At 34.8% G+C, this 8,403-nt stretch overlaps 1 pseudogene; it reads right to left on the bottom strand.

The window, feature by feature from the left end:
- Positions 1-6,033: 6,033 nt before the first annotated feature.
- Positions 6,034-6,670, bottom strand: LOC109439080 (small ribosomal subunit protein eS8 pseudogene; annotated as a pseudogene).
- Positions 6,671-8,403: the final 1,733 nt, after the last annotated feature.

Genomic DNA, 8,403 nt, shown 5'->3' on the forward strand with positions numbered 1-8,403 from the left:
GCACACCAAAGCCAGTTGCAGCACCCTGGGGCGCAGACCCAAGAACTTAGATAGTTTTCCAAGAATGTGTGCAATGTAGATGGGGCTGGATGCTCTCAGAGAAAGTGCCTCTGGCTTTGGGGGAGTTGGGTGTGGTGTGGTCCAGTGAGTCATCAGAGTGCATAAGATGAGCTCACCAGGCCAGTCAGATTCAGATTTGGCCTGTGGGGCCAGGCTCAACACAGGCAAGATGGTGCCTGCCTACTGGCTGCATGGGAGAAGGACCTCACAAAGGGAAAATACCAATTGTCCTCCAGTCTTCCTTCCGGAGCCACACACCTCAGTCTTCCCCACCCTATTGTTCTGACGCCTCCCGAATCACCATCCTTCCACTGGAGCCCAAGTTGAGCCCCTGCGAGCGAGTGAGCCTGTGCAGACCATTTCAGAGGACAGCTGGGTTTCCTGCCACCTTCTATCCCATGCAGATGGTTGGAATCTGCATTGTTTTTCACAGCCAGATGTTGTGGGAGCTCCTATTCCTGGCACCAGTACTCTGGGCTGGGGAGCCTGGTGTGGGGCTGGGGTCCTTTGTTGCTCCAAAGGGAACCTCCATGGCCTAGATATCCCTCCTGATTCTCAACCATCACAGGGAGATTTGGGGCCCATTCCACATCTCTGCCCTTCCTATGAGTCTTGATGTGGCTTCTTTATATTTTTAGTCGTAGGACTTCTGTTTGGCTAGACTTCAGGTGGTTCTCCAGGTTGATTGTTCTATAATTTAGTTGTAATTTTAATGTGTTCATGGAAGGACACAGGCACAGCCTTTATCTACTTCACCATCTTGAATTCTTTTGGGTCTTCTTTTATAAGAGCACCAATCCCATCCACAGTGAAGATATTAAGTCCATTAAACATTTGAATGTATTTCAAAGGATCTATGAAGAGTTTTACAGTTTGTTGCATAAAAGACATAATTTTTAGAGTGCAAATTAACATTCATGTTTTCTGTCACTTGCTTTTCTTTGATTCATTCAAGTAGAACAGCACATACAAGTGCACAACAATGAAAGTGTGTAAATGTTCAGGTAATTGCAAACAGTTTGATATAACTGGGGTCCTAAGTGCCATTCTTGGCAATCATGGACTGTGAAGCATCAGGAAATAAGTCTGAAAAGGAATGCTGAAGATTATTTTTCAACTCTTTTGCAATATACTAACTAATTTAGATTTGATTCTATAAGCAAGAGGAACCACACAAGCTTTCAGACAAGAGAGTAATATCTTTCAGATTTTAGAAATCTTAATCTGGTAAAATTGTAAAATTTTTAAAAATGGAAATTGGAACAAAGAGTAACAAATTGATTCGAGGGCTACTTTTGAAGTAGAATTGATGGGACTTGATGAACAATCAGATGTGGAGAGGTGAGAAGAGAGGATTTGAGGATGACTGAAGCTCATAGCTTGAACCACTAGAAGAGAACCATGAACATTAGTAAAGAATATAGAAAAAAGATTAGGAACGTTATGTATGATTCCCATAATATTCAAATGAAAGACTATCCATGCTGGTATTAACATCACCGTTTTGTTACATGATGGAAGGTGTAATCCTGTGCATTATCATAGCCAATTAAGGATATTTAAATAACCATGTCACATTTCTAATTTATTTTACTATTTGAAATAGGCTCAAGGCTGTACCATAGCAAAACCTGAAAATATATAACTAAAAATTGGGATTATCATGCCTATAACTCATTAAATTCTTGCAACTGTTATTAAATCTGTTTCTTCACTTCTTCAAATGTTAAAAATTCTATGGTAAGAAAACCTTCATTAGTGGAACAAATTGCCATTACTTGGTTAATTATGTATTGTTTATCAACCCCATTCATTAGTTGATAAAACAAGAGAGATTTACTCGTGCTTCAAAACAAAAAGTTTGGACAGCTTTTAAAGTATGATTAGTTAATTAAAATTATTTTACTAGGTTGGACCATACAAATTTTCCAATGTTTGACTGCTTTTGACCTACAACAATGGCATTTCATATGGTTCAATCTAATTGTTATCACTGACCTACATAATTCCTGCTGTGATGTATATAACATGTACTTGGATTTTTAGTGATACTACATATCTTTAAAATTGGGTCATCTTGATTAAACATCTAACAGACATCTGTTTTACTACTTATCAGGATGTTCAGATACTTATCAGACTTTTCCAGTGGCCTACTTTATTTTCATCTTGAAGGTATTATGCAAACCATCTGCAATCATCCAAAATGTACAGAACTAAAATGACTAAGCAACTGGCAAAACTACTAATTTCAACGACATATTATGCATCACTTCTAAATGATTTATCAGTGTGAAAACTCAAAAGTGCTATGTTTTCTATATTTGTTAAATGTTCCACAACATTTAATTTTTAACAAAGATGAGAAGACAAAACAGATTTTCAATTCTTTAGACTCAATCTATTCTTCATTGTGTTTTATTGTTTGTTTTATGAAATCAATGTATATTCTGATGTTATAGAACAATGCATTAAAACTTCTATTTTATTTTTTTTATATTAGAAAATAAATGGTAGGAAAAAGATGCTAAAAGAGGAAGTGATACCCATGTAGTGAACAAACACTATTGAGTGAGTCTTGTAAAAAAACAAAAACAACTAAACAAACAAACAAAAACCAGTTTGGAGCAGAATAATAACAGCAGTATCTAAGAAAAGTAGAGAATTCTTTGTTAATGATGATTATATGTACTCCTCTACTTTCAAGAAAGTTTCAGTTTTAAGTTTTATTGTTGACTTAATAACAACTTCAATGGAAGGAAAAGAACACTACATTAAAAGTATATGTGCATATATATATGGCATCCTTATTCCAGAAACATTGAAATGTGAAAAACTATACATATTGTAATTAAAGAAACATGGTTTTCTTTATGACCCAGAAGCTCACAGGAATGAGAGCCACTGATGTACAACAAGCACCCTATACAAGATGACAACATGGAGAAACTATATTGAAAAAAGTTAGGAAATCCTTTACTTGTTTTAATTTATAACACTGACATTGGACAAATACAAACAGTTTTGTTGTGTTTTTTTTGTTTTGTTTTTTTGCAACAGTTGTGTTCACTCCACCCATACACACTCTTTTCACATTTGGCATTGATATGCTTCACATGTACCTTGAGAAAAAGAAATTTAGCTTATCACAATCTGTCCACACTAAGAAATAACTTAAAAGTAAGTAATTTGATATGTATAAGAAACAATTTTAGTTTCCAGTCCTCATAAGGATGAAAGCTGTTTATATATGTGCGTCACAAAGCCTCACAGGGCCCAAATCAATGGATTTAAGTTTATTCTATGAAAGGCCCAAATGGATGTTAATTTCCTATCACGATATAGAACATACATATTTACACACACATAAATTTTAATAGAATTTATTTTAGAGCAGATTTAGTTTTATAGAAATTGTGAGAAGATACAAAGAGTTCTCATATACCCTGCTCCTTGCAAAGATTTTCACCTACTGTTAATATCTTGCATTACTATGGTACATTTGTTAAAAGTGATAAGACAATGTTTTTAATAGATTTTACTTTTTATGGGAATTTTAAGTTCATAGCAAAATTTTAGGTTCATATGAGCACAAAGAAAGTTCTCAAATGCCCCCATACATACACAGCTTTCCTCATTAACAACATCCCACACCACCGTAGTCCATTTGTGACCTGCATTGACATGTCAATATCACTTAAATTACATACATTGCATTTCACTCTTGATGATGTACATTTTAGGAGTTTTGACAAATACATAATGACATGTATCCACTATTACAGTATCATGCAGAATAGTATCATGCCCTAAAAATCTTCTGTGCTCTGCCTATACACCCCTTCCTCCCAATTCCTGGAAACCACTGATATTTCAACTTTTTCCATACTTTTTTACCTTTCCCAGAATGCCATGTAACTGAATCATACATTGTGCAACCTTTTAGGATCTGCTTTTTTTTAAAAAAAAATAATAATAATATGCATTTAAATGTCCTCCAATTTTTTTCCATGGCTTCATTACTCATTTATTTTTAGCACTGAGTAATGTTCCATGGTCTGGATGTGACACGGTTTCTTTATCCATCCACCTACTGAAGGTCATCTTGGTTGCTTCGAATAAAGTTATGGTAAAAATCTATATGCAGTTTTCGTATGGAAAGAAAATTTCAACCCATTTAGGTAAATATCAAGCAGCATAATTGCTGGACCATATGATAAGAATAGGTTTAGTTTTGTAAGAAAATGCCAAACAGTCTTCCAAAGTGGTTGTATTACCGTGTTTCCCTGAAAATAAGACCTAGCCAGACCATCAGCTCTAATGCGTCTTTTGGAGCAAAAATTAATATAAGACCTGGTCTTATTTTAATATAATGTAAGACCGGGTCTATAATGTAATATAATATAATTTAATATAATACCGGGTCTTATATAATATAAAACTGGGAATATAATATAATATAATATAATATAATATAATATAATATAATATAATATAATATAATATAATATACCAGGTCTTATATTAATTTTTGCTCCAAAAGATGCATTAGAGCTGATGGCTTGGCTACGTCTTATTTTTGGGGAAGCACAGTATTTTGAATTCCCACTGACTATGAGAGTTTCTGTTGCTCCACATGCCTGCAGCATTTAGTGTTGTAAGTCATTTGGATTTTGGCTATTGTTATAGGTGTGTAGTTGTATTTTGTTGTTGTTTTAATGATAAGCCAAATTCAAAATATTATCATTAACTAAAATCCATAATTTACATTAGAGTTCACTCTTTGTGTTACATAGATTTACCAGTTTTGATAAATGCATGTCATATATTCACTGTTACAGTATCATATAAAATAGTTTTCACTGTTCTAAAATTCCCCTGTGCTCCATTTATTTACCCCTTCCCCTTAATCCCCTGTATTAGTTTACTAGGACTACTAAAACAGACTACCATAGAAGGGGTAGTTTAAATAACATAAATTTATTTTATCACAATTCTGGAGGCAAGAAGTTCAAGATCAAGGTGCCAGTAGGGTTTGGTTTCTTCCGAGGCCTCTCTCCTTGGCTTGCATATGGCTGCCTTTTCACTGTGTCCTCACATGGTTGCTGCTTGATCTGTGTGTCTGTGTCCTAATATTATTATAAAGACACCATCTGTATTGGTGTAGGGGCTACCCTAATGACCTCATTTAAATTAATTACCTCTTTAAAGACCCTATCTCCAAATAAAGTCATATTCTGAGGTACTGAGGGTTAAGACCTCAAATGATTGTATGATAGCCACCTACATTATAGATAGTAAACTCATTTACTCAAAGTCTACTGATTTAAATGTTAACCTTATCTAAAACATACTTCCATGAAATATCTGAAAAAAAATGTTTGACTAAATATTTGGGTACCACAGTCTAGACAAGTTTATACATAAAATTAACAATTACAACCCCTCCGCCCCGGATCCTTGGCAACCACTAATCTCTACACTCTCTGTAGTTTTATCCTTTTCAGAATGCCATATAGTTGAAATCATACCATATATAGCCTTTCAGACTGGCCTTTGTCACTTAGCAATGAGTTTAATATTCCTCCATATCTTTTCCTGGCATGACAGCTGCTTTCCTGATTTGTTTTTACTGTGTGTGTGTGTGTGTGTGTGTGTGTGTGTGTGTGTGTTATTGTAGTAAAAAACACATGAAAAATTCACTTTCTTAAATTTTCAGTGTATAGCACAATTGCTAACTATATGCATGTTGTTGTAGAATAGATCTCTAGAACTCTTCCAACTTACATGACAGAAACTCTATACCTATTGAACAGCAGCTCCCCACTTCCCCCTTCACCTAGGCCTTGGTGACCACCATTCTAATTTCTGTTTCTGTGAGTTTCATTACTTTAGATACTTTATATAAGTGGACTCTTGCAGTGTTTGTCTTTTTTTTTTTTAACAGAACACAAAACATCTTTATTACATGGACTAAGCAAGGAGGGAGGATGATTTATGTGCTTTTTCGGGCCTTGTTTTCCTCAGATAGAACTCCATCTCCTTGCCCTCCAGCACACAGACATCTGCTTGGCCACATTGTCCTGGTCTTGAAGCAATGCATGCAAGAAGCTTGCCCTGATGGAACCGATCCTCTAGAAGACTGCTGATTTTGGCTTTCTTTTTTCTTTCATCATATTTCTTCTGAATTTTATTTTATCATTTTTTGTTTAAAATCGCATCCTCCTCAGGAGTCAGCTTGGCCCCCTTCTTGTGTCCCAGGGTCAGTGCATACCCCGGGCTGTCGGTAGGGTATGTTGTCAGTGAGCACGATGCAGTTCTTTACTAGGGTGATGGTGTGGACCAGTTCATTGTTGGATGTATTGTAGGCAACATCAATAATCCTTCTTTTGTACCTACAACACTCACAGGCCCAGGAGAAGTTCCCCACATGCAGCCTCAATGCACGGTACTTGTTGCCTCCACACACATGAACTGTGTGCATACAGTGGGGACCAATCTTAGCATTGGCAGCAGGGCATCCCCTCTCATATTTTCACTTCTTGTTGTAGGGCTTTCTCTTGCCCCCAGACTTGCGGTCCTGGTACCAGTTGTCCCAAGAGATGCCCATGGCATGGCACCGATTGGAAAGAGTATTTGTCTTTTTTGATTGGTTTATTTCATCTAGCATAATATCTTCAAGGTCCAACCATGTTGTAGCATATGACAGTATTTCCTTTATTAAATCTAAATGATATTCCATTGTACTCATATGTAAATACAGCATTTTATTTATGCATTCATCCATTGACAGGCACTTAAGCTGTTTCTATATCTAGGCTAGTGATTAATGCTGCAATAAACATGGGTGTCAAAATATTTTTGAAACCCGGTTCTCAATTATTTTGGATACATACCCAGAAGTGGGATTGCTGGATCACATGGTAGTTCTAACTTTTATTAAATTTATTGAGATACATTGGTTAATAAAATTATATAGGTTTCAAGTGCGATTAATTAATTTTTTTAAGGAACCACCATACTATTTTCCATAGCGGTGGTATCATTTTACATAAATGTTCCAATTTCTCACATCCTTGTCAACACTTTTCTTTTTTTTAAAAAAAAATTGCCATCTGAATATGTGTGAAGTGATCTCTCATTGGGATTTTGATTTGCATGTTCCTGATGATTTGTGATGATGAGCATCTTTTCATATGTTTGTTGGCCATTGGCCATTTCTATATGTTCTTTGGAGAAATGTCAAGTCCTTTGCCCACTTTTTATTGGGTTATGTTTTTATTGCTGTTACTGAGTAGTTCTTAGTATATTCTGGATATTAACTCATTATTTGTATATGGTTTGCAATTATTTTCTCCCATTACATAGGTTTCTTTTTTCTGTCTGCTGATTGTGTACTTTGATGTACAGAAGTTTTAAGTTTGATGTAGACCCAACAATCTGCTTCTGCTTTTGTTGCCTGTGCTTTTGGTTTCATATCTAAAAAAATAATTTCCCACTCCAATGTCATGAAGCTTTGGCTTTAGAGTTCACTCTAAGGGTTTTATAGTTTTCTGGATACAGTAAGGTAAACTTTGAATTTTATTCTTTTGTGTGTGGATATCTTGTTTTCACAAAACTACTGGTATGGTAGAGAGAACAAAATCTGTTGAAGACCCCATGTCACCTGTGTTTCAGGTCATTTGAGTATATACTCAAGGGTTTACTTCTGGGCTCTCTATTCTGTTCCATTAATCTATATGATTGTTATCCCAATATCATACTGTTTGGATTACTGTAGCTTTGTAATACGTTTTGAAATCAGGAAGCATGAAGTGTCTTTCTCTCTCAAAATTATTTTGGCTATTCTGTGTCCTTTGAGACTCTACATGTATTTTAAGACAGTTTTTTTTTTTTTTTAATTTCTTCCAAAAAAAAAAAAAAAATAGCCAGGGATTTTGATACAGATAGCATCAGACCTATATATTTCATTGTTTAGTATGGACATTATAATATCAATTTTTCCTATCCATGAACATGGAATGTCTTTCCATTTATATCTGTGTAATTTAACTTCTTTCAGCAATGTTTTGTTATTTTTAGTGTATAAGTCTTTCATTTCCTTGGTTAAGTTTACTCTTAAGTATTTTATTATTTTTGATGCTATTGTAAATGGGTTTATTTTATTAATTTGTTTCAGGTTGTTTTTTTGGTTAGTGATACAAATTCAATTGATTTTTGATTGCCAATTTTGTATCTTCCAATTTTTCTAAATTCATTTATTAGTTCTAACAGTTTGTGGAATATTTAAGGTTTTCTATACGTAAAATCAAGTCATCTGAAAACAGAGATGAATTTGTCCTT

The sequence above is a fragment of the Rhinolophus sinicus genome, chromosome 18 (assembly GCF_057876585.1).
Source record: "Rhinolophus sinicus isolate RSI-liver-muscle chromosome 18, RSI-T2T, whole genome shotgun sequence".
Taxonomy (NCBI): Eukaryota; Metazoa; Chordata; class Mammalia; order Chiroptera; family Rhinolophidae; genus Rhinolophus; species Rhinolophus sinicus.